At 40.6% G+C, this 27,656-nt stretch overlaps 1 protein-coding gene across 5 annotated transcripts in view; it reads left to right on the top strand.

The window, feature by feature from the left end:
- Positions 1 to 7,765: 7,765 nt before the first annotated feature.
- Positions 7,766 to 27,656, top strand: part of mgat4c (mgat4 family member C) — an 83,267-nt gene continuing 63,376 nt past the window's right edge. For 2 of the 5 annotated variants that reach the window (XM_056765525.1, XM_056765526.1), the window contains exons 1-2: positions 8,066 to 8,079; positions 27,509 to 27,585. The gene's annotated coding sequence lies outside the window, so the exon portion shown is untranslated. Of the gene's footprint in view, positions 8,080 to 27,508; positions 27,591 to 27,656 lie in introns of all 5 variants that reach the window. The other 3 variants (XM_056765522.1, XM_056765524.1, XM_056765523.1) reach the window with 2 other exon arrangements.

Here is a 27,656-nt window from a genome sequence, read left to right as displayed (position 1 = left end):
ATAAAAATGCGTCATCATTTATTCAACCTCATGTCATTCAAACACAAAAAAGAAGATGTTTTAAGAAATGGGAGTAAATGATGAAAGAATTGTCATTTTGGGGTGAACTGTCATTTTAATTGTGACGTATTGTATCCACAAGTTTCCTACACCTCATGACACTTGGGAGAAACTTTCGGTTTAATGTTAACAAACGCATTTCTTCCGTTTTTCAACCTCAATCATTTATAGCAAAATGTAACTTACACACTGACAGCACTTATAAACTACATCAGCATTCTGTCCACTCCTTTATAGAGGAATGTGATGATGATTTTAATTCTTGACAGCGGATATTTAGCGACTTTATTGATTTAGTTGTTGTGACAGTAAACCGATGAGCAATTTGAAAATTATGGAGGGTTTTCAATTTCTTTACATGATGTCGATTGTGTGCTATTTAAAGATGTGGTATATATTTGTTGTATTTGAAAGCGAACTGCAAGTGTAAATGGGCTGCTTGCACATATCATAAATCTGTTGTATCGTCAACTGGCCATCAATCTGATAAACATTATACTTAAGATCATGTGCAAAAGCTGCCTTTATACATTTTCAAACATTCCTCTACGTTTTTTTGAGGTTAGACGATAAGTTAAAGAAATACTGTATATACTTTACATCAAGCATATCAGATGAGAAATCCCTTTTTAAAAAAAAACAGCATATGCTGGTTAGGTACATTTTGAAGCATGGTATCTGGTCTGTGCTGTTTTAAGCTGGTTTAGGACCAACCCGCTCAGGACCAGCTTAAACCAGCACATGACCACCAGGGCCAGCACATGACCAGCTTAAACCACCACAAACCAGCTACCATTCTTTTAAACCTACCTAACCAGCAAATGCTGTTGTTTTTACCAATTTATGGACCATACATTTAATGATTACATGAATTTGTTGAACTCCCTTCTAAAACTGAACTCTTTTTAAACTATGAGCACATTCAGTATAAGTTTTGTTTAATGTTTGTTATCTATTTGTTTGAGATAAGCGGTCCAAATTTGAAAGTTTGTCTTTTACAACTGTACAGTTATTTGAGGTGCAATAAACAACTTCTGTCGCTTCACTGGAAGTTGTACCCACGTTCATTTTTACAGTAAAACTTTCCTCCGGAAACTTGAGGATAGATCAGACATATCCCTAAAGTTTGGTGAAAGTGGTTTGTATAGCCACCAATTTTGTTTTTCATCAAATACATAAAGTAATGCAAAGATTCAATCAGGCTTTATACATTAAACAGCTTTGTGTGGGTCATGTTTCACAAAGCTCTCAAATCTGTCCACAGCTGATAGAGGGATTGAAATTGCTTTCCATGTGTTTAATTAGGTCTGTTTGTTTAGATTCAGCTTTGAAATGGCTAAACAAAAGATAGTGTTGGAATTCATCAGAAAAAAATGCCTTTTTGTGTGTGGGAGGGTTAAGAGTGTAATATAACAGGAAAGGAAATTTGTCAGATTCTGTCTACTGCCATCAACCTTTCAAGGGCAAAACTCCCATTGTCAGAACTCACATGGGCTTCTGTGTTTTCTTGCTATCCCACTCTGCATGGAGAGAAACAATTGAGTTCAAAGTCAGGCATCATTCTAGATGAGTCCCATCCATCATGCAAGAGTACATAGGACGTCTACTTTGCTCCACTTCCTCTTGACTGAGCCCTGCATCTCTACTGCCTCATATTACACCAACATCATACTGTAGCACACCACAATTCCAATGCAAAACTGTAAGATTTAAATAGTTCCTTAAGGTTGCACTTCAGTCGAGGGAAATATTGTTTGCAAAATTATTATAATTTACGATTAAGGGTTTGAGAGTCCCTTTGTAAAAGGGTGTCATTTTTATTTAATGATAGGAATGTAAAACGACAGAAACTCAACTGGAATGACACAATTATAATACAAATTTCTTCACCGACACCCTTGTCTTTCTGTTGAATGTGAGGGAAAAGTAATAATTTGCATGTGCAGAAACGATCTCATATTGTTCTGAAAGGGCATGTTCTATTGTTTTACAAAACTCTCATTGTCCCTTTTGTCAGCTATATACGCTGTGGGCAGATCCTACACTGCCGCTGCATCCAAAATTGCCTACTTCCATTCTATAGAGTCACGAAAATGGTCTTTTGCTTCTGCAAAGATTTGAGAGTGTGCATTGGATGGACACTCCTCTATCCCATGACGCCACAGGAACTGAGCAACGGTCAAATTGTATAATTTAATCAAATAAAAATATCGGAAACCTTCAAAGCGAGTGTCCGTTTTTTAAACGTGTTGATTTAGAATTTCTCATTAATAAATGATGTTTGCACAGACTCCTAGGAACAGGTTGATGTTAATACGTCATAAGTCAAAGATAATGACAATTTGACCGAAATCTATTCATCCTACCCCCACACATGCTATAGAGAAGGTTTGTTCATTTAAATCAGTACGTACTGTTTTGCTATGCGATTTCAGACACAGCGTACCCCTTTCTTCAAGTCCAAAACCTCCTTAAGAAAGAGAAATAGTGGGTAAAAAGAGAAATATTTCTCCAAAGATGCCGACACACATCTATCTTCTGAATCTGTCGTGTGAAAAATGAAAAGAAGCAGGAGAGGCTCTGCTTTGATATCTGTAACGTTAGAAATTCGAGGAAGTTCAGTGACAAACTGAACATTACAATGTCAACATCTCATATTTAAAATAAAAACATTACTTTTGAAACGACAAAACAGGGGTTGTATGTCAGGAAAGAAAGTTTAGTGCAAACGATTTGACAGATATAATAGAGCATCATTTATCCAAGAGAGTAGAAATTTAATGACAACAGAGAGTTCTGGCAATTAAAACAATTAGTTGCTTTGATTTACATTGCCGTAGATTGTGGATGACTGCAGTGCACAGATGGGCATGGTTGAATTGGCTGGAGCAACATAGAGTTGAGTCAAAGAATTCTGGCAAACAAATATCTGGCAAGAAACTCTCCCTATTGGCTACACAGAAATGAAGTGAGGCAAAATAATTTTTATAGTTAACTTGTTTTAAATGGGAAGGTCTCTTGTTATGTGAACTAACTCTAATGGATAACACCTTCTTGTTGGAGAATAGATTGTGTGAACTGAGAAGGTTTTTGTTTTGCGTAATATTAAATCATGAAGTAGAGAAGCTGTCAAAGCTTTTATTTCTCATTTTGAGCACATTTGTATGCAGCTCTCACTGTAGAGCATCCCTGTATAATTAATGCTAAAGATTAAAACCCATAGGGTGCTTCTTTTGCACCAGGCGCACATTTGAACTCAGAGGTTGAGATTGATCCATATAATGACAAGCAAATGATGGTTCTAACTCCTTCAACCACGATTCAATGCAAATGCATTCAGGGAGCACATCAACCTGAAAGGACAAGCGCGAACACTTTAAATGCGTATTGATCTCCATGTGTCGCTGAATTTAATGGGCTTAGTGTTTCTGACCAAATCCTGAAAATTTCTGCCTTCATCTTCGAAGCAGCTGAGAGCTGGGTCTGATGAACCCCTGAATCAATGTAACTTGGATTTTTGAATGTGAATAGCGGGAATGCCTGTTTTCGTAATGATTCTGCAAAGTCCATAGAGCGGGGTTGATAAACAGGAAAAAACTCTTTAAAGCAGTTAAGTGCCTATAAATGTAGTGCAGTTGTTCACAAGCTAAAACATCAAATAGGAGCTTGTTACAGCTCCCCCAATTAAATCCGGCCTGAGATCTGTTTCACACGTTGTGACGTTTTTTTACGAACACTGACCAGAAGTTTCCTCATTGAGGTTGGTTACTGTATAGATGTGATTAGACAACAAGATTTTTCTTGTAAAGTTGTTACCACTCTTTTTTCAAATGTAGAGTGTGTTGTTGCTCCAATCCTAATTTATACCTCATATCTGCTCTTTAAAAATAATTACGGTGAATTATATAATATAAAACTTTTCCTCTCTCCAGCTGTGGTTTTGGCTGTGAATCTGCATAAAAGCATAAAAACAAATAAAATTATACACTCTAATCGGACTTATTCTGCACTTTAATGATCGGGTAATCTCATATTCATCTTGAGTACCTACACAGTAGTATTGCATATGTTGTATCTTCGAAGAGTATTAAGTTTGATCAAATTTATAAAAGTGAGATTCAGCTGTATTATTTCCAGAAAAAACAAGCTGCTAGAGGTGGGACTGGTGGAGAGAGTGGGACAGAACTACAGCACGAGCAAGCAACACATCCCTTCGTGTTTTGTACATTATGCACGCACATGCCGATTGCCAACAAAACACAGACGTATGACTTAGTTTGACTTACTGCGCAGTTCATGTCTGGCATGTTTAGCACTGGGACCGTGCCATCTATTAGTTTCAATGGACCAAAAAAGGAATAGAATAAGAAAAAAAATTCTCCAGCAAATTTAACTTTTTAACAAGTTAACCATGTTAGGCATGAGAAGCCAGCACAATTTACAGTGTAAAGAAGTCAGAATGCATGAAATAGCATGATACGTTCTTCTGTTTAAGAGTTTACTTTATGAACCATGTAGTTCATTTGTATTATTTGGTATAAATATATAATTACACTGTAACACCGGCATTATAAATAAAGTCTTACCAAATTAATTTATTAGCTTTCTAAATATGGTGGAAAATTAGTCAGGTATAGTGTAGACTTGAACACACACACAGAAAAATATTATTGATCAGAGGCTGTTCTTTTATTAAAGTTGAAGTTATCAGTTACAGTTGTGTAAGTATCAGCTTTAACTCCTACAATGTTTCTCCTTCAATTCTTTAGAAGAAATAATAACGTGGTGTTGGCACGCAGGCACACACACACTTTTTGACAGCTGACTTTGGGATCTGACAAAACTCAGCACAGTTTGAAATATCGTTGACATGCGCTAAGAGTCTCAGACAAATGAAATATCTAAGGTTTTATCCTAAGAAAAAGCAGCATTTTTTTATTCATAGGCACACATACACACAAACACACGCACGCACACATCCTTGATGCTCATTGTGTTGAACTGGAGTGGACTACAGAGCTCCAATGACAAATTCACAGACAGTAGGGTGCTAAAACTTCTTGGATGTTACCATTATAAATTTATAACACTTATTCACACTCCTTTCAACGGTTTCCCTCTGGGATCAATTTTTCCTCTGTCAAGGTTTGCGGGTGTTGAAAGGACTTTTCAACCTCTGCGCCTTGTTAATTTTAGAAGTGGCTTGTATTTTCCTTGAAGCTGCAGAGTTTTTTACATGAACTTCACAGATACACCGTCTTACAGACGTTTCTGGAATGCTGGATACAAACTCGGTGTGTGGAGTTTTAAAATAATTTAGTTTCATGTGCTGACAAATGAAGCAATGTACACCCTTAAAGGAGAGACTTTATTTCTAGGTGTATTACAGAACAAAAGTACTGAAATTACATAGGCTATTTGATCTGAATATATTGACAGCAAGTAATGTCTACAACTTACTAAAGCATCTGTGACATTCGTCTGCGTCTTTACTGTCACAGTAAAGTTATTCTGGAAAAAATTAAGATAAACATATTGCATCTTCTAAACATAGCATCAAACTCAGCTAACAATATTCAACTTTATACTTTTTCAATATAACATCAGTCTCAAGTGAAATTTCTTGAGTTTTTTCCACAGGTTGGGCTGTGTTTCTGTTGACAGCAGCATGATTATGAGATGTCAAAGGCTTTGTCCTTTGCTTCCCACACACTCTGCAATTTGTAGGCTTTGCGCAAATAGACCAATTATCCTCATACCCATGATTCCAGCACAGCCTTTGACCCCAACTCTCCTAACACCCATTTCCTGCTGTGAATGATGCTCACGAGATTATGGCGTGGTGGGGCAGAATGTCCTGCAAGCACAGTGTTTATAATCATTAAAAATGCTATCTTCATCAACATTAGGCTAATTGGGAGTGCATACAATAATTAAGGGATATGTTGTAATATGGTCCATGTAAATAAGATGCTTTGTTTCTGTGGGCATGATGGATATGCTTTTCTACACTGAACTTAATGGAGATCTCTTAACTAATTGTGATGTGTTCGGTTTATATGCCCTTACGAACATAATAGTGCTATGCCATTCGGTAGTCAGAAGGGAATGTGCGTTTTTGAACCATGACATTCTATAGGAATTTCTTCTGGGTGTTAAGAATCGCATTTTTGGTCTGTGGTTAAAAAATATTGCAGTATTTGACAGCAAAAATTTCACAGTTACGCACTCAAATATGAACTTTGAAACCATTTTTAAAATGTATGTTGCTAACCAGTTGTTATATAAGGATTACACAGAAGCTTCAAATTTGACCGTATTGTACTATAGGTATGTGTCTATATTTTAAGTTTAACAAATGTGATTTTTTTTATTTTAGGTAATGTTAAGCACAGATCTCTCGTACTTTACAAAAATGCTTTTCTACAATCCAATGGGAAAGGAAAAGACAAGTAAGAAGAAACAATTACTGTACAGTATTGACAGCACAGTTCTATAAATCTGTTAACAACTACTTGCTTGTTAAAGCACCCTTTTTAATGTCCACTTTAATATGAATTGGGTTTATACTGTACACACAGAGACCCATGGGATGAAGATGCTTTGAACATGGCCCCATAGGAGATCACATACCCATTTTTACTTCACTCACTGTCTGATAAAGTAGACGTTCAAACAGTTTCCTCATTTAGCTTTCTGGACAAATATAACATAAAAAGGTTAAAAAACACATTATGCAGTAAAACATGGAGAAGATCAACTGTAACTGCTGCTTGTAAAAACCTAGCATAGGAATACATTAATTTCAGAGATTTTTTAGGCTATTTTTTACCAATATTAATCTGCTTTATGACCTCTGGATTGCTCAGAGGGCTGGCTACTATTGTCCAACGTCTTTTTAAAATCATAAGCCGTGTAAAGTATATAAGTGAGATTTTTACTGAAAGCATGTGTTTGATGCCGGGTGTACATTCATTTCAACCAAACTATTGTCTCCAAGGTATGTGTATGATTTTGATATTCAGACCAGTCTTTCATTCATGTTGATGATAATGTGATAGCCAAAAGCAATGAATAGCTCTGGACAAGAATAAAACTGTTGATTAGAAATTTTGTTGGATGCATTCCAAATGGGACTTTGGAAAAGAAGATGTGACAAGATTTTTGCCATACAGGCACTGGCAGCAATGCTCCTGCAAATATTGAGGACGCTTCATAATTCACTTTAACAATTTGGTCAAATATCTTGTCAGAGAATTACAATGACAGCTTTACAGTGTAAAATGACAAAAATAAATGTATTAAAATACATACAAGATGATAGGCTAAATGAAATATCCAGTCATAATGTCTCTTAGGAAAATTAACCATGATTTTATTAGGATTTAATACCATTTTCTTTAAAAAAAAAAATACAAATACCATGGTTAAATCATGGTTTATTTTTGCAAGGGGTAAAGGCAGAATTAAAATGCTGTATTTTTAAAGTAGTTTAAAGATATACGAAACCAAGTCATAAAAACTCTGATATGCCAACATGCTACCATGCTACAGCAACCCGTTCTCAGCATCTTCACCCCTTGGCATCATCTTTCCAGTGAGCTTGGCATAGTTGGTGACGGCTGAAAGCTGCCTCGGGTCGCAGCATCTTCTTCGGCTGCGCTCACACCCACAGTCGGCATGAGAGTAAGGACGCGAGAACACACTGCGCCTCGACCATCTTAACCCGTACCGATGAAGGCTACAACACCGATCCAAGCTGTTTGTTTCAATTAACGGAAGACTACGTGACTGCAAAGGGAGGCAGTGAGACGTCAGACCATCGCGGCGAGATATAGGCAGTGTCTTGACATCTAGTGAGCTGCCTACCTAGACAGCTTCATCGGGCATCATTCCGTCTTTGTGCGCGGTCCGGGCTGCCTTCAAAAACTGTCGCTGTCCGCACACACATGTACAGTATGCGGAGAAGTTAAGGATGTCGCTCTGAATCGCCCCTGACATCTCGAACGAGGTTTGACGGTAAGAACGTGCATTTGTTATGGGGGAATTTAAACACTGTGAGAGATTTTGCTATCTCAAGAAGGAGCGTAAAGAGGCGACGAGACTCGCACCTGTGTAACATCGTCTTATCAAAACAATTCACCAGATTTTACAGTAGTAGCTGTGCATGCGTTTGAGGTTTGTTTAATGCAAAGATACCTTAAAGTTGAGGGATTTGTGCTATGCATGCGCTTGTTTTCAGCGCAGGATATCTTGAGAAATAAGTGACATAACTCCGCGAGTGTAAGTTACACAAACTAAGGAGAATTATAACCTGAATGTGTCATATTGCTCTCAAAAGAGTAAAAGATTTGTGTAGCTCTTTGAATAACAAGGAAGATTTATTACAAAAACACGAAATCTATAGCACAGTCTCTTACGATGTATGGAGTCGATATCTCCTATAGCAGGTCGTAGTATCTTATCTTTTTTTTTTAAGAAGTCTTGCTGCAATCATTAATATTTCGTTATATTCAAGACAAAAAACGGCAGATGTGCAAGTTTAATATGTGTCTTAACAGGAATTCAACTTACACGTAAGTAGTTTGAGACTACATTAAATGAATCATCAGATAAGGTTAAAACTACTTTATGTATGAAGTTTTAACATCATTTTAAGCCGTAAACCCATTAGAAATGATGACAGCCGGAGTGTTTTACATGTAGCCTAGGCTAGGCAATGTCCTGTCACAAACTCAGAGCAGCATCTGCAATCATTTAAGCCCTTTGGACCAATAGTTCCTCCCCTAGTGGGGTAAATCATTCATTACAACAGATACAATCATGCTGAATGCACTCAATACTTAATGCCATTCAAGAGATTTCACACAAGGCAACAAAACATCCAGGTTTTATTTAACAACTTCACATTCAATACTTTTTTGTTAAATTGTTTTATTCAAGGAAATCTTTGTATAATATGTTTTCAGTACCTCATAGGTTACCTGTGATCTTTATCGTTGGAAAGATGAAATGCTTATTAAGATATTACGATAAGTCAGTGAACAGCGGCATCATGATGAATGGATATCATTACAGAAACAGATGGGTGGCTCGTGAGGTATTTCTTTTGCAGTCTTCCTATTGTGTCTTCAATACTTTTGACCTGTTGGCGGTGTTACCAATTCATACATAAAGCAGGACTTTACATTTGAAACCCATGTTTAATGCATCTCAGCCCTCCTAGACTGTTGAACGTGAAGAGGTAGCTCAGAGTGAACATCTCTAATGAGAATAGTATTTTACATGCAGTAAAGCCCTTTTGTGAGAGAAAAAGTCTCAGAGAGATTGAGATTAAATAAAAGAAGGGCTTACGACTTTACTTTCATTTCACACAGAACTATAGCTCCCTTTTGTCCAGGATTCGCAGAAGACTATAACATCTACTAAGCCTTCATTAGTAGTATAGGGATGTTCTGTACTCACACGTTATCTTGGCCTTTTTTTCCAGATGGGTAAAATTGAGAAATAATAGTACAGACAATAGCAATTTTGGCAAACGACTGCAAGAGTGGATGTGGAGCTGTAAATTAGTTGCATTTATCCGTCCTGTATACTTAAAAGGAAATGCAGTTATTTGTAGCACGGCACCAACAAAAAGCTTCTTGAGAGAAAATGTTCCATATATATTTTAAGTGCACTTAAGTGTTATATTCGACGCCTGTAAAGTGCTATTTAAACACAAACTTCAGTCAATCCGTATACTAATCCTATTTTTCCTCTAAGAAAAAATGTCCTGTCTTGAATGGCACATGATGTGTACTCGCAAGAGCTGTTGTGTGCATATGTCTTTGAAATTCACAAAACCACAGGGTGTCCGATTTGTCATTTTAGGTGTCAGCCTCTTTACGGCTGCTATGTGCCCTCGAAAAGAACATTGTCTCCACAGCAGACCAATACTAACAGTCAAAGCAACATTAGATCACGGACCCTCAGAGGGATTGTAAGGGTGGCGTTGAGACAGGACCAAACAATTGTCTGTGCACTAATGTATATGTTTACCATAGACAAAGTTCAACAGTTTAATTGTACCGGTGGGAGTTTAATAAACTGCCTTTCACCCAATAAAGGGGGACCCACATCAGCACTTAGCGTTCCTCGGAAGGCTTAAACCGCAGCATCCAGCGAGTGTCTTTTCATGACTGAGTGAGCCGAGTCAGACATAAAGAGCGTGGGCTGGCATTATTCAACAGACAATTACACGCATTACGTAAGCCAGAATCCCCACATCCAGCCGTGTTCCTGCAGAGGTAAATGGTAATTAGCTCTCCTATTTTAATCCACTAGATATGCTCTGACATGGGAATGTCAAGCTCTGACCACAGCCGAGTATTAAGGTCCCCGTGAATAAGTGTAGAGGGTTGGAACGGTGTGTCAACATTAGCTCGCCCCACAATCACGTGTATTCACCGCTCGAGTGTTTCCTCTGATTGGTCAGATCACAGACACAGGTTATTACTGTAACCTCATCTGGGATTTCTCCTGTTTTCTGTTTAAGGGTGTGATTTAACAAGGTTAAGGTGTTGCCTGGGTGTGCCAGGTTCAGCCGTAACGCTGCCGATTTGATGCATGTGCGGGCACTAATTGTGTCTGTCTTCAACACTGTGAAAGGTGAAATTACTCTCAGGACAGGTGAATTAAATTTTCTTTGCATGAGGAAGAAGAGGCAGGGTTTTGGCTCGGTGGTTTTGATGAATGCAGCCTGAGAGAGGCTGAGGAAGAGTCAGAATCACAGAAGAGTGTCGAGAGAGGAAAGTGGGCGGAATACGTGCCATCTGTCAGAGTTAGCAAGCGATATTTTGTGGGCAACAATGACGTCGTTTAACGGCACAAACAGGCTTTGTTGTGAAATTTGAAGCCAAAGCCTGATTTGTTAGTGTCTGTGAAATGTTTTGTTTTTTTGCTGGTTTTACAATCTGTCTCTGCTTTAGATTTAAAGCTGAAATATTTATTTTTAGTTGGGCGTAAATGCATTTTGAGGCATTTGTTACTTCCAGTTTGACGCTATTGAATTAACTTGAGTTTACGAGCTCATGACTGTTTTCGGTCCGTTGGCTGTAGATTTAAGGGGATAGTTCACCCCAAAATGAAAATTCTGTCACCATTTACTCGCCCTCAAGTTGTTCCAGACCTGTATACATTTCTTCGTTGCATTTTATTTACAGTAGATGTACCTATAGTGTACTTGCCTAAGAAAGTACTGGGTATTTAATGTAACTACATGGGATAGGGTTAGGTTTAGGGGTAGGGTCAGGTTTAGTTCCTAGTCATTACCCAGTTATAATAGATAGTATAACAACTACACAGTATGTACATGGGTAACAGGACTGTAAAATAAAGTGCTACCCATTTCTTTGTTCTGTTGAACACAAAGGAAGATATTTGGAAGAATGTTAGCAATTTTCATTTCGGGGACATCATTCACTACCATTGTAGAAAACATATTGTATATGTTTTTTTTCTCATTCAGTTGAACAGATGAACAAAGAATTTAGGAAAGCAAACAATTCTGGGACACGTAGAACTACTATTTTAAATGTTCCTAGTATGGTGGTCAGTGATTTATCAGAACTAAAAATTGCTATCATTCTTCCAAATATCTTTGTTTGTTGGTCAGCTGAACAAAGTAATACAGCAACTTGAGGGTGATTTTTTTGTTGAACTATCCCTTTAAGTTCATATTTAATTTAAGTAATTCACTTTCTAATGCTTGATTTAAAATAAAGTGATAAAGCCATGGTTCTATAATCTTCACTTGTGCTTTTTGGTCTAGATTAAATGTGCTGTTTCTTGCGATGTCATCCAGCACATTGTTCTTGCTTCTTGTGCATGGATAATAAAATAAGGCTGTGATAATTATGTTATTCATGATTGTGTTGTTTTCAGTGCTGAATGCCAACACGAAGGGCAACAATTAAATGATGATCATGTTTATTGTAATTGTGTAAAGGAAATTAATTGATTTGCGTATTAAGGACAATTATGATTATATAAAATGTGATTACGCCAGTTAGATTAGAAATCATAGATTCTCTTAGCTGCCTTGAAATTAGACAAGGAGTTAAGATGCTGAATGATAAGCTGTGTGTATTTTTCCCTTTTAAAGGTGGTTTGCATTCTGTGCGGCAGAGACAGACAGTTGTTTCGGTCAAACACAGTAGTGTTGTGATTTGGTGACTCATTGTATCTGACTCATCAGCGTGACTTATTTAGTGCTGGTCATTTGACTGACAGGTTGTGATGTCTCACTGTGATTATTTACTGGTTTAGCTGCAGTATCAAAATACAAACTTTCGGCTAGTTGGCTTATGTATACCTGGCTTACATGCAATTATTCCCTGGTATTTATTTCTGTTTTGTTTTACTCTTGTGCCAGTGTTTTTTTTTGGCTTTATTTTGCATAAGCAGTGCCAACATCGGCTTCATGCCGCAATCAGAATTTCTTAAAAATCTAACATTGCTCGGCTTGACAGGTTTAAAGTGTTGTTTTCATTTATCTTGTTCTGCAAACAGATCCCCCCCCTTACTTTCGAAGTAAACAATGTGCTTCAGAGGCATCAGCCATTTATCTCGCTGGAAGATGGACCGTTTTGTCATGAAATGTTACTGATTTTCATTTCACATCTATGTTTATTTATGCAGTTTCAGTTCCAAGGTTATATTGTTTTCAATGCAGCCTGCATCATGTGTTTGCATGAACAGTAAAATATATTCAGTCTATAAAAGATGGTCCATTACGGAGCACATTATTTCCATGCATTAGACTTTCCAGCCTTGAGGGGGTTTGAGTACTGGCACACATGAAAGGAGTATGGAGAGCATGCTCAGAGGAGCTCTTGCTTTTCAAACTTTCTTCATTCTGACATGTGTGCCTTTAGGTGATAGTCAACAGGAGAGATGGATCGCCAAAATGTCCTTGCTTTCTCAGTGAAGGGATTTTTAGATTGTAAGTTCACTTATATACTACTTTAGTGTCCGTATTATTATGGCTGAATGTAATAAAACGCCACTCTAACATTTCTCGCACAGAGACGTTTCATTACTTCTCTTTTCCGTTTCATTACCTCAACAAAAACAAGTAGATATTCAGGAGATCTGGGGGAGAGAGATGTTCAGACAGTGGAGATTGTAATGTCTGGTAATAGGCAGTCTGTCGGCACTGAGCAGTCATCTCGACTCAGAAAAAAAAAACTCTAAAGTTCTGTTTGAAACATGGCGCAAAAGAGAGAACAAAGGCAAAACAGTGTGTTTGTCATGGGGGTGGGATATCGAAATCTGTTATTTATTGAAGAGCCAGCTCCGGTGACAGTTCTTTAGATTGCGGAGCCCCACATGCCTGTTCAAAAATAAACTTGTTGTCGTTTGTGTGTCCCCGGGACAAATTAGCGTACCTGAAACGATACGAACGAGGACTGTGAGGGTTTGAAGACTGGCGGGTTGATTGGGTCAGCTTGAACCCACCTAACTGACCCCTGCCTCCCTGTGTCTGATCTTCTAGACACACATTTGCATTTGCCGGTGCTTAAATAGATTGAATTATTGATACCAATTATGCAACGGCAAGGTGTAATTCTCGGCTCCTGTCAGAGTTGATGCTAAAATCCACAGGGGCCAGATGAGCACTGTGTCTTTAAGCCCAAATCTGGTGGAATAGGAGGAAAGAGAATGAAGAACAGGGCATACAGACAGAGACACAAAAAGAGTGCATATTAGAGAGGAAGACTGTAGGAGACGGATTGAGAGTGTCTGCTCGCTACTATATGCCATTGCCATTATGATGAATGTTTGCTGCACTTTTTGTGAGCCAATTATCTGCTCCTGTGTGAGTCATGGAGATCATTTAGGCAGGTGGGGAGCTACGCACACACACACATACATGGAACTTTCACTATATTAGTGAGGACATCTCATATACTTCCATGCTTTTTATACCAGGCTAATGATATCTATCCCCTGCCCCTACCCGTAAGCCTGACCCTTACACAAACCATGGTTTGGCCAATTTAAGGCTCCCTTTCGCTAGTGAGGACCACCTACAGCTGACTGTTTTGAGAAATTGGGTTATATGTTGAACTGTCAAACCTATCCCTGCAGATCTTGAGTGAATATCCCGGTTGGTTAAGGCAGGTTTATAATGCTAGGGCGGGACTTGATTTTCACCCACAAACAACTGATTGCATCATTAAAATGTGAAAGATTTGCAATCTGTCATTGCAGCCCCGCCCTCACCCATACCTCATGACCAGAAGTGAAGAAAGGTCGTTGCGAGAGGGGGAGGAGGTTAACGTTTTTGATTGAAAGATTACAAGTGCAAATTCATTTTTTTAAATAATGATGCGCACGAATAAATTATTTCTAATAAAAACTGGACCGTTGTGTAAAACAATTAGAATTTTTAATTTCATGCTGACTTTAAAATGTATTTTCCCTCATTTTAAATAGAAAACATGTATATACTGATGCCTGGACTCTATCATTATTGTTTAGGAAAATATAAAGAGATGGTTCAATATGTTGGTAACAAATACATTCTTTAAGAGCTTATATGGTTTTGATTGTAATGTTGGAATTGCTTGGTGGAGAAGCTGGTGACTGCTCATGCTATAGTTAGTTATTGCACATGGGTAGTTGACAAATAAACCACGTCCTATGGTGTGACAGCAAAAATTGAGAAAACAATGGATTATTATTTTATATGATATAAAAGAGCATAAGAGAGATTTATAGCTTTATGGTTAGCTTTTTCCCTAGATTTTTCTCGTCACACCATATGACTGGCATTTGGCTAAGTATTTCTCACATCACTCCCTCCTCCCCTTTCTTTCTCATGAATACACCAAATCTATTGTAAGCACGTCTTTGTGTACACAAACCTTCAGTGTTTACACTGTTACACTGCTAAATTCTGAATAGGAAATCCCTCCTCTCTCAAGTTTACACTCTTTTCTCTCCTGCCCCGCCTTTGATGTTTGTTAAACCCCCAATGCATTGACAGAGTTCACATCTAGCAAATAAACAGATGTGAAATTCTCATGGTTCAAACCGGTTATGATGTTTTTCAGGGGGAAAAAAACATTAAACTAATGATAAAATAAAAAACAGAAGAAAAGAAAAAGTTCTAATTTCCTCTAATTTTCTTTTTTTTACTGTGACACCACCAAAGATTTAGATTTTTCAGGCCTTTACCTCCATCCAGATGTGCTGCCTGTTATTAAATGTCTACTTCTCATGATGCAGTCTTTAGCCAGTGGAAAAAGTCCTGCCCTACATTTTTTTCTTCATTAAGTATCCAGGTTCGCTTACTGTATGTCACATTACATGAGTTAATGGAAATGGAATCACAAGGTCATTGTGATTTGAAGCTTAGCTGAGGTTTGGGTGAATGTTCAAGAGTGTGCAGCGGTCTGGTGCTGGATCAGGGTGTAGCTGATTGCTCTTATCGGAGATCTGGAAAGATTGATGACGTCCAGGGCAAAGCAGCGTCTACAGGGCAGGCCACCACCATAAATCAGGGAGAAGTGGGTTACGCCAGGTCAGCTTTTCTCCACCTGCCACAAAATTTTACACATCTCTTTTTTAAAGCTTACATTCAGTTTCACCATTGAAAACAAATTGTTAGTATTGAAAAATGATTTTGCTGTTTCCCATAATATTTGATGTAGATCTTGACATTTATGAAACTTAAAGGGATAGTTCACCCTCATGTTGTATGACTGATTGACCTTCTTCTGGGGAACACAAAAGGAGATATTTTGAGAAATGTCTCATTGCTTTTGTATCGATTGTCATGATTCCACTATCATGTCATGGTTATTCTTGTCTTGCAATGGAGTCATGGCATAAGTCCTTGGGTTTTGTGTGAGTAGGACATGTCTTTGCTTACATATTGGCTGACATGCGCCTTCTCATGTCTTGTCTGTGTTTTCCCTCCATCTCGTTTCCTTGTTACCTTACCATTAGTGTTTCATTACCCACACCTGTCCCTTGCCAATTATCCTATGTTCGTTTCCCTTTAAAACACCCTCTTGTCTATTGTCTTGTGCTCTTGGATTGTTTGATGTTACGGTACTATACCTCGTTCCCTGTACTCTGTCCTTGTAAGCAAACTTCTGCCTTGTTGCTGGAATTCTGTCGTGTGAGTTACCCCCTGTCTTTTGTTCTGTAATATCTATATCCCTTGTTAATATTACCTCGCGTTCTATAAGTTTAGTTTAGTGTCATCCTAAGTGTTTGTAGTCTAGTGAGTCCTTGTCTTTGATTTCTGTTAAAGTTATCCTGTCCTGTTTTCCCCCTCGTGGGTTTTTGTTTTGCCTCTTCAGTCTTGTTTGTATAAATAAAGTCCCTGTTATTCCCCTAACCTCTGAGTCTGCCTGCACTTGGGTTCTACCTTTCCCAATCCCTGACAGAATCCAAGAGCCAAATTATGAACCCAGCAGGCAGCTTCTCAGCCTCTACCCAACGGGAGCTGGCCGATTGGTGGCAGACTACCACTACCAGGATCCAAGGGGGAAATGGCCCATTTCCTCCACAGGGCGATCGGACTGTCGCAGAGTACGCCCAGACGTCTATAAGAAGGAGGGGTTTTCTTCCAGAGGCCATCATGAACGCCTTCTTTCTAGCGGGTCTGGTCAACCCGCCATCACTGGAGGATCGAGAGAGGATGGTCCGAGGTTCCTTCAAGGAGCTGGTCGTTGACCTCACCTCCAAGGACCTTCCAGACCCGCCAAGCTCCACTTTAATCTCCATCCCAGAGGACCAGACCCTGCAAATAGGGGTCATGGGCCTCTCCCCACTGTCCGCATCCTCTCCACCACCCACTAGTCTCCGTGGACGACGTCAACGAAGGGAGTCGTGGGACTCCCCGTCCGACTCCTCCAGCACGGAGCAAACCATCTCTTCCACCACATCTCAGCCGTCGGCTGCACATCCTGTGGGCCGCTCAAGGAAGAAGAAGCCGAGGAGGGGAGGGCAGCCGAGTCCGGTGGTCCCGAGTCCGGTGGTCCCGAGTCCGGTGGTCCCGAGTCCGGTGGTCCCGAGTCCGGTGGTCCCGAGTCCGGTGGTCCCGAGTCCGGTGGTCCCGAGTCCGGTGGTCCCGAGTCCGGTGGTCCCGAGTCCGGTGGTCCCGAGTCCGGTGGTCCCGAGTCCGGTGGTCCCGAGTCCGGTGGTCCCGAGTCCGGTGGTCCCGAGTCCGGTGGTCCCGAGTCCGGTGGTCCCGAGTCCGGTGGTCCCGAGTCCGGTGGTCCCGAGTCCGGTGGTCCCGAGTCCGGTGGTCCCGAGTCCGGTGGTCCCGAGTCCGGTGGTCCCGAGTCCGGTGGTCCCGAGTCCGGTGGTCCCGAGTCCGGTGGTCCCGAGTCCGGTGGTCCCGAGTCCGGTGGTCCCGAGTCCGGTTGTGTCAAACCCCAAATATTTTTTGGGGGGGCACCGTGGGGAGGGGACGGTCCGAGCGTCCAGCCCGGCCGCAGATTCCTCCCAGGAGCCGGAACCAAGCCCGGTCCAGGAGCCGGAAACAAGTCCGGCTGCCCAGCCGCCGCCGTCAAGTCCGGCTGCCCAGCCGCCGCCGTCAAGTCCGGCTGCCCAGCCGCCGCCGTCAAGTCCGGCTGCCCAGCCGCCGCCGTCAAGTCCGGCTGCCCAGCCGCCGCCGTCAAGTCCGGCTGCCCAGCCGCCGCCGTCAAGTCCGGCTGCCCAGCCGCCGCCGTCAAGTCCGGCTGCCCAGCCGCCGCCGTCAAGTCCGGCTGCCCAGCCGCCGCCGTCAAGTCCGGCTGCCCAGCCGCCGCCGTCAAGTCCGGCTGCCCAGCCGCCGCCGTCAAGTCCGGCTGCCCAGCCGCCGCCGTCAAGTCCGGCTGCCCAGCCGCCGCCGTCAAGTCCGGCTGCCCAGCCGCCGCCGTCAAGTCCGGCTGCCCAGCCGCCGCCGTCAAGTCCGGCTGCCCAGCCGCCGCCGTCAAGTCCGGCTGCCCAGCCGCCGCCGTCAAGTCCGGCTGCCCAGCCGCCGCCGTCAAGTCCGGCTGCCCAGCCGCCGCCGTCAAGTCCGGCTGCCCAGCCGCCGCCGTCAAGTCCGGCTGCCCAGCCGCCGCCGTCAAGTCCGGCTGCCCAGCCGCCGCCGTCAAGTCCGGCTGCCCAGCCGCCGCCGTCAAGTCCGGCTGCCCAGCCGCCGCCGTCAAGTCCGGCTGCCCAGCCGCCGCCGTCAAGTCCGGCTGCCCAGCCGCCGCCGTCAAGTCCGGCTGCCCAGCCGCCGCCGTCAAGTCCGGCTGCCCAGCCGCCGCCGTCAAGTCCGGCTGCCCAGCCGCCGCCGTCAAGTCCGGCTGCCCAGCCGCCGCCGTCAAGTCCGGCTGCCCAGCCGCCGCCGTCAAGTCCGGCTGCCCAGCCGCCGCCGTCAAGTCCGGCTGCCCAGCCGCCGCCGTCAAGTCCGGCTGCCCAGCCGCCGCCGTCAAGTCCGGCTGCCCAGCCGCCGCCGTCAAGTCCGGCTGCCCAGCCGCCGCCGTCAAGTCCGGCTGCCCAGCCGCCGCCGTCAAGTCCGGCTGCCCAGCCGCCGCCGTCAAGTCCGGCTGCCCAGCCATGGTCCAGCCCAGCAGTCCTGCAGGGGACAAGAACAGTTCCCCCCAGGACTACCCCTGTCAAGCCCCCTGGGGCTCCGCGCCCTGGCGCGTCCCCAAGGGCTGGAACTTCCCCACCCAGCCCTCCCCCTTCTGGACTTCCTATGTTATCTTGTTTGCCCCCACCCCCCCTCCCATGTTTGTTATTTTTATTGGCCCACCCCAACCCGTGGGTCATTTTGTCTTGTATGCCTTTGATCTTGTTTACCATGTTTTGTCTGGTCTTGTCTGTATCCCAGTCTGTCTTGTCCTGTTAGTCTGCCCCTTGATGAACACCTGGTGGTGTCCATTTGGGGGGGGGCTTATGTCATGATTCCACTATCATGTCATGGTTATTCTTGTCTTGCAATGGAGTCATGGCATAAGTCCTTGGGTTTTGTGTGAGTAGGACATGTCTTTGCTTACATATTGGCTGACATGCGCCTTCTCATGTCTTGTCTGTGTTTTCCCTCCATCTCGTTTCCTTGTTACCTTACCATTAGTGTTTCATTACCCACACCTGTCCCTTGCCAATTATCCTATGTTCGTTTCCCTTTAAAACACCCTCTTGTCTATTGTCTTGTGCTCTTGGATTGTTTGATGTTACGGTACTATACCTCGTTCCCTGTACTCTGTCCTTGTAAGCAAACTTCTGCCTTGTTGCTGGAATTCTGTCGTGTGAGTTACCCCCTGTCTTTTGTTCTGTAATATCTATATCCCTTGTTAATATTACCTCGCGTTCTATAAGTTTAGTTTAGTGTCATCCTAAGTGTTTGTAGTCTAGTGAGTCCTTGTCTTTGATTTCTGTTAAAGTTATCCTGTCCTGTTTTCCCCCTCGTGGGTTTTTGTTTTGCCTCTTCAGTCTTGTTTGTATAAATAAAGTCCCTGTTATTCCCCTAACCTCTGAGTCTGCCTGCACTTGGGTTCTACCTTTCCCAATCCCTGACAATCGATACAATAGAAAACAATGGGTTTTGGTTAAAATGGTTTTATATATATACTGGCATGTATAACAAACAAACAAAAGTGGAAAAGTATTGTGGGATGTGAGTCGTTACTTAATTGCAATTTTTTTCATGTTTAAAATGTTTGATGACTAGAAGTTGCGATTGTTTTTTACTTCCAAGTGAATTTCAAATTCTAATGAAAAAACGATTGGGTGTGGCTTTCGTCTTTTTCTGCAATTTAATTGGATGTATTAAAACAGTTTAATGGAAGGAGCTAATGGATACTCCGCACAAGCCATCTAGGATGTACATTTTCAGATTTTAATTTAAGATTACACAAATTTTTAGAAGAGAATGACCCACATTGATAAACTATTTAAAATAAACGCTGCAATATTTCACGACAAAATATGCATTGTAATTTTTTATTTCACTGGGACTTTAAGGATTGTGTTTAGATTGCAAACCATTTTGTACGTGTGGACATGACTTGGTTCCAAAATAAAATAACTCAAAAGTCATGTTTTTTTATTGTGCATTCCAATTAATATCAATCAAACTCCAGTTTGTTTGTTTTGATTAAAGCCATAATAACAAGATACAGCTAACTAACACATAAAACACTATAAACATGATAACATAATAAAAACATGATTTTAGATTTTATTCTTAACGGAGTTATCTCATTTTGGAACCAAACTCTACATATATATTTTAAGCCTTCAACATTGAGTGCTTTCCGAACATCACCAGACTTTTTGCGAATAGCTTGCAATTTTCTCACATATTGCTATATACTGTTCAAAAACATGTTTGTGGAACTGTTTTCTCTTAATTGGACAGCAGGCAGAAAGTCTTCGTTGGATGTGTGAGGAATATTGCTGATCCCAGGGGTTTGTAAGGTTCAGCATATAGTTTATCTGGTGCTGCTAGTTAAGCAACACAGGACTTCACATTCATTATATGTAAAAGCCGCAGGAGCCCTCTGTTGGTCTGTTTTGCTGAAATTGCCTTAAAATAGCTGCTTTTGATGGTTGTCTGAGGAATTGTGTGTGTCATGACAGCTCTTAAAATATGCAGTATGAGATGGACAGCGTTATTCTTTATTAATGTGAATAATAATTCAAATAACTTGTTTGTTATTGAACTTTATAGATTGGGAAATCTTAATCCGAACAGTCTACTGCCTTGAGGAAAAGTACTAAACCGCTTTCACGCATCATTGACCATCCATCAAGTCTAATTTTAATGGACACACTTTTCTACATGGTCCTTGAAAATGGCATCTTTTCAGAGTTGAGCACTAACTAATGTGTATTGTCCAGGCTGTATCGATCTGCTGTAAAATACAAATGTTGCACATGTGCGTGCGCGTGTGGATGGCAATGGGGGGTTTAGGACGTCTCATAGACAGGTTGACATTTGTCTTTCTGTATAACTGAAAACAGCACAGTGAGAGAAAAGAGCAATGACCTTTCAGAGCAAAATGCAAATTTATCTGCCGTATAAAATGCTTGTACGGTTGCTGAATGCTGAACGTGTAAATGTTAGTGGTTCCCACTGACTGGGGCTGTTTACATGTGGATTAGACGCAGTTCAGTGGCCGCTAAGCGCATATTTGCCTCAGCCTCTGGTGTTATTTTTCATTTATTGGTGGGTACGGAATACAAATGGCACATAAACTCCTTGAGTCAAGATAGATGCTTTTAAAAATGTCTTGCACACATTTTCCATATACAATGTACGAGGACAGTGTTTGTTCGGTATACCTAATTCGATTGCATGTGTTGCTTTGTGTTCCCTTAGCATTGCATTATAACTCACAATTGTATTCCAAGGAAACCTTTTGTGTTCCAAGGCAAAATCATGAAATTGAATGACGTGAGAACGAGTAGACAGTGACAGAATGTTCATTTTCAGGTTTTAACTTTGATGACATTGTTTTGAATAGGTGTGCAGTTCTGCGCTTTTGGGGCTGTTTTCATTCTGTTTATTGTTAGAGATCAAACTGTTTTGCTTTATCCACTCATTTTAATTTAGGCATGTGGTAAATAACTAGATTGGAAACATGCACTGATTAAAATCAAAGGCAAACATGAATATATTGAAAGTCATCACAGTATGAATTTAATCATTGTATCAACAGCCGTTCTACAGATTTATTTTACGCATGAATAAGGCTTTGTTCCTTTCATCCAAGTCTTGTTAGGTAGTTCTTCTGGGGCAGGTACATGTTAGCTGTGTGACTCACTGCTGCATTAGCTCGGTTCACCCTAACTACACAAGCTGATAGAGACAATGTGTTTGTTTGTGTGTAAACGTCTATTGAATTGCGTATTTGAGTTTCTAAGTGGTAGGAAATTGTATATTGTGTTTTGAAAGTTTTTGCATTCTCAAAGCTTGCCGATCAATAGACCTAGATTTTCATCAGGTCGTACGATGCTCTTGCAGATGTGTAATTTATCAAGGAAAGCGACTGGCCGGTTTCGATCTCTGCAAACACAGTCTTCAGGACTGGAATATTATGTTTGTGAGAAATTGATCCTGGGTTCTTGGCAATTTGCAAAAAGAAAGTTTTTATCTATAGATCTGCTCGGTGGCTGGTGGACGTTCAATATTCGCACCTGGTGTCCAATCTAGTAACACAAAATCTTTGATGTGATTGTATTCTGTTCGTTCTTCAACTAACTTTTTGGAGTGTTTTGCGGGGAATGGGCACATACAACTTCACTAGCTGATACTATTGTGTATAATTCTGATCATATTCTGTGTACTATGGGGCTTTTTATTTACCCCGATTATAAAGAAGTATTCATAGGAATGTTTGTAACAAAGACGTGTTAGTAGATCAGAAATCACATTAACTTAGAGATGAGTATTGGAACGATAAGATTGTTTGAATGATATAATCAATACGTTTATGCATGATTCTTGATTTTATGAACTATTTTAATCATTTTCAGTAATACAAAATCCAGGGATGGTGTGAAGGCCAGACCCAAATAAATTATAACACAGCTCATTTTTGAAAAGCCAGATGGCACAACTTATTTTTTAAAAATTAAGTCAAGGTTGAGATTCCACTATTAGACATGAAACCTTGTTGCCTAAAGATAATGGTGGCAGACAAGGACAGTTAGGATGATAAAAAATAAGAGATAACGGGTAATTACCTGATTGGTTCACCTTTGAAAAGTTTCACTATAAGTAGAGGCTGGAAAACACCAAGTTTTCAGATGTTTTGGGGACTTGGAACATCTCACTTTGTTTGACTTGTACAAATAAAGTTGAAACTTTGACACCTGGACCTTCCTTGTCTGAGCAATTTTTTGAGCTTGAATATCAACATTTTCCACAACAATACCCAACAAACCTTTCACAGGTGTCTACAGAGAGAGCACAGACATCTCTCTCTCTCTTCTCTCCGCTATCTGGTGTACAAGGCTACAGAATTAATGGGCGGGGAAGGGGAGGGCCTAGGTGGACCAGAAAGATTAGCTGTAAAATTGACACTGACAAATCTCATACATTACAGCTTCATGGGAGGCAGCCATCGCCAGAGGAAGTGGAGGAGGGAAAGGCGAAAGGGAATGCACTCTATGAAAAGGCCTAAAGGGTTCTCTATTAACTGCCAACTTTGTGCTAAAGCGCTCCAAACACACGTATTCCGCAATTTCAAAAAGCCAATTTTCTCAATTACCCATGACACCATCATAACACAATAGAACACAATTAAAAGTAATTGAGAACATATTTGCAACATGCATACGCATCCTCATAAAAACAAGGAAAGAATCATTCAAAGCAAATACTAAAAAAGTGTTTTATTTCTCTGTGGATTTAGCTTCTGTTTCTCTTGTCTGTGCTTATTACTTTCAGCCTGTTTGGGATTTCAAATCTTATTGCTTTCTCCAAATTAATCTTTGGTGTTTGATGTTTAGAGAGTGTGTTTTAAAGCTCAAATTATACAATTATTGAAATTAATAGAGAAAATAGGGTGGATTACGAGACTGCGTGGCAGAAGGCTCATTTTATTATTCACGGTTCTTTCAAGCTCTTGAAATGAAAACACAGATGTCCTGGTAATTCTAGTCCTGGTTAAGTTTTGAAAGGTTATTTTTGGTCATTCATTGACTCAAAAGGTTATTCACACTAGTACAAGTCACCTTGAGGTTTATACTGTACGTACTGTTTTGTATCAAGTCAGGGATGTCAGCTGTAAGCGTTGCCCCGCAAGGTACATCTGAACTTTTTGCTGGTGGAACTCCAAGAGAAATCCATTCGTAATGAAAGGATATACAGTATATTGCATTCGCTATTGATTTTTGAAGTCCTTGCTTCAGGGTTTTTACAGTATCTCCCAGCATCTTCAGTGATGCTCGCTTAAAAATGCTTATAATTATCCGCTTATTGATTCGAACGCCATTGCCAATGCTTTGATAGATACGGCGCGCAGCCTATACGATACGTAATTGATGCGCCGCATAATTATTGCCATTTCATAAGCAGGAGATGGATTAGGTGCTGCAGGATCTTGAATTTACCCAATGAAAAAAACTCTATTAATGGGTGCTGCTCTCATCGCCGTGTGTGTTTTTGTGCCTGGAGCTCCTTATGCTCAGCTGATGAGAAAAAGATGTATGATTGTCCCATCTGATGAGAATTCTACATAATTGCGGTTCAGATGTGTTCCTGCCCAGCCCCCATATTCATCTACATTGCTAATTTGATTGAAAGCTTCTGTTTTCTTGTGATGCGCCCAATTACAAAGTGCTTGTGTATTCCGTTTTGTGTGGTGTGGTAAATGATGTCACATTCCTGTTCTGAAATCTTAATAACACCCTTTTTCCATGCACCATTAATAAGATAGAAGCCCTTGATGGTTCATCAACAACATGTGCTGTTAAATATTCTTGACAAATGTAATGTTCTTAAAATATAACTCATTATCACTTCTGGCATCTCCAGAGCTTTCTCGGCTCAGTTTCACCCCCTTAAGAAGTTCAAGAAAGTTGGAACTTTGCCATGTTAACTATTTGCAGTCACAGTGCACTGTATCGATGTTCCCTTGTTATTTCTTCATATCATTTCATATCAATGTTATTCCGCTTCATTGAATTTTATTTCATTGAGCTTTTCCAAGATTTCTCTGACTGTCAAACACATTACATGATATGCCGATAATCAATTTAACTACAGTGAATTGCACTGATCAATATTTGAAAAGCATCATGAACTGAATTTGTGCATTATGCACTTAGCAGACTTATTGAATTCATATTTTAAAAAGTGACAATCCATTATGCGATTGAGTTTGAATGTAGGCGTTTACACATGACACATTTACTGTTTTTTAATTGTCTGTCTATATGTGCATGAGTCGGATAGACCTTTTAGGCAGTTGTACGGAATATTAAGGTTTTTAGCTTTTAAAAATGCATCTGGATACTTAATGGCTTTTTCTTGAAAACTAATCTTTTTTGATTTAAATTTAATTTGGCACTTAAATAGAATTTTAGGTTTGTGTAGTACTTAATGTAACTAAATTAGGCACTAGATTAATGATGTGCTGTAATAGTCATTTGAGATACACCAAGTATCTTGTTTTTCACTTTATTGCATTTATTTTTGAAGTTGTTAGGGATCAGGTTCTAACAGGACATTAATTGGATTTCCAAGACACATTTAAACAATAAACGACTTCATATGCTGAGAGTGATTATTCTAAAACCCTTCACTTCAGAGTGGGTGGACATATTGAAGCCATCATTAAGTATTGATGATACAGATTATGAAGGATATTTTAAAGTGGATGTTAATGGTTTGGGGACAACAAATGACCAGGATTCTAAAATGAATGAAGCTTTAGACCCTGATAAAAATAAAAGACATAATGGGCGATGTGACACGTCTTAAAACTCATAATAATCCTTACAATGGAATAGAGAGGGATCATGTGTGTGAAGATGTGAGCACGAAGTGGCTCTGTTACAGTGTGGTGAATGTAGAGTCTGACAGTAGCCTGGCAGGCTGTATGAGGTCTGATATGAGGAGATGGCAGCCTGGAGTCTTGCTAAAAGTCTGGCAGTGGATAAAAAAAGAGAGAGAGAGACAGACAGAAAGAGAGTTCATTAGGGAGCCTCCTATCTTTGCTGAAATATCGCATTTAAAGGAGGTCTTATATAATAATACGTGTTACGGATAAATATAGCATACACGCCAATCCAAAACTCTGATTAAAAAAATTCCAATAAAACATTAGGTTTTAGGATTTTGAAATTCTAAATCTTAAAAAGATTATAAAGCACAGCCTGTCCCATATGCATGCATGTGCTTAATGCATTAGGACCCTAAATCTGAAACAAAACACTTTTATGCATAAATTGGGCAGAATACATGCAGAGAAAAGCGAATCCCCCGGGGAACTCTTAAGAATGGCTGTTAAATGATCTTGCCTCTTTTTAGACAAACGGCCGCTCAATCATCCAGGACAGTGGACCCGCTGGGGAATAAAGAAATGTGATGCATATTACAACAGCATGGGAATGCAGCGTCTACGCCGCTGCTGCCTGCTTATACACCTCACCCAGATCGGAGACCTCCGTTGATGGATATACCCTCAGCCCAGCCGGAGAGCGGCCCGGAGAATATGCACACGCTCTAAAGCACCAGGAGGGCTCACATGGCTCTCCGTCTCTCCGCACGCAAGACAGTCTGTTCAATCGTGGCGGCAACAGCAGTTCCTGACTGGTGACATAAAAACATTGTCCCCAGGCAATGCCTGAGACGGAATACATTAACAGGGTCTGTTATTGCCACAGTAATATGGCAGCTATCACAAACCTTCTGTAGCTCGCGCTGAATAAATTATCGCCGCAGCGCTTTTTGTCGTCAGTCAGTTTTCTTGACATAACAACCTTTTTCCTTTGTCTTCCTGACAGTCTTCCTGTGCTTCCGTGCTGTTGTTGTAATCTATCAGCCCACCGGGGCTTCCTGTAAATCATTTGCGGTGGTTATCAGCTCCCTTTCTAAAAGAGGTTTACTGAGTGCTTAGATGAGCAACGCAACAGCGCGATTGGTAATTACACACAGGGCTGCATTCAAATACTTTTTACGAGGAAGGTCAGGAACTGTTGGGCCATGTAAACTCCTCTTTAACTCAAATAGAAATGAAAATAGAGCCGCTGAATGACTTTCATATTTCCTTGCATTTTAAATCGGCTGTCTGCGCTTTTCAAAGGAAAGCACAGATGTCGAGGGTAGAAAGTGTATTTAATTTGATATGCAGGATTCTGGTATGTTGCTCCCGTCGCAAAGCTAAGCATGAATTGACCTGGCAAGATTAATTGAAACTGAGTATTTGCAATATTTAGAATGATACTGTCAAGAGACAAGATCTGAATGCTATAGGATAAATTTCAATTTCGACCCTTCCAGTCACAGTCATGTGATACGGATGGAGATGCAATTGGAAACGCCAGAAGAACAAACAAGAGTATAGATTGTTTCATTGGTTGCACGTGCCTGGCCCGAAGTTAACTTCCGATCTGTGTTTCTTGATCGCTATGGCAATTGGTTAATAATATAATTATTTATATTTTAATCAGTTGATATTTATTGTAATTTATTTTCATATTTTATTGTATAATAATTGTATTAGATAAACATTTTGTTGAAATTTGTAGTATGTTTATTTGATAAAATTTGATTTATTTTATTGTTGTATGTTTATTTGATTATTTTATTGTAAAATGGGTTGTGTAACTTATGTCGCATATAAGTTTAGCCGAGTAACGATTCTTCTTCTGGTTACCCAAAAAAAATACTGGCTGAACATACTTTTAACTTGCTAGATAATGTAATTTACTTGTTTTTTCTTTTGCTTGTTTTCAGAAATAATCTACAGGGACTCTATTCTTAGCGAATGTGTACCGGACGCTAAGTTTGGGCCACAAAAGGATGCATGCACTGTAAGGTTTGTTTATGTTGTTACTTTTAAACCGTCTATAAAGTTTAGAATGTTATGCAAACATAGTGCCCA

Source organism: Triplophysa dalaica, chromosome 14 (genome assembly GCF_015846415.1).
Source record: "Triplophysa dalaica isolate WHDGS20190420 chromosome 14, ASM1584641v1, whole genome shotgun sequence".
NCBI classification, from domain to species: Eukaryota; Metazoa; Chordata; class Actinopteri; order Cypriniformes; family Nemacheilidae; genus Triplophysa; species Triplophysa dalaica.
Note: the sequence above shows the minus strand (reverse complement) of the source record. Positions and strands in the feature narration are given on the sequence as shown.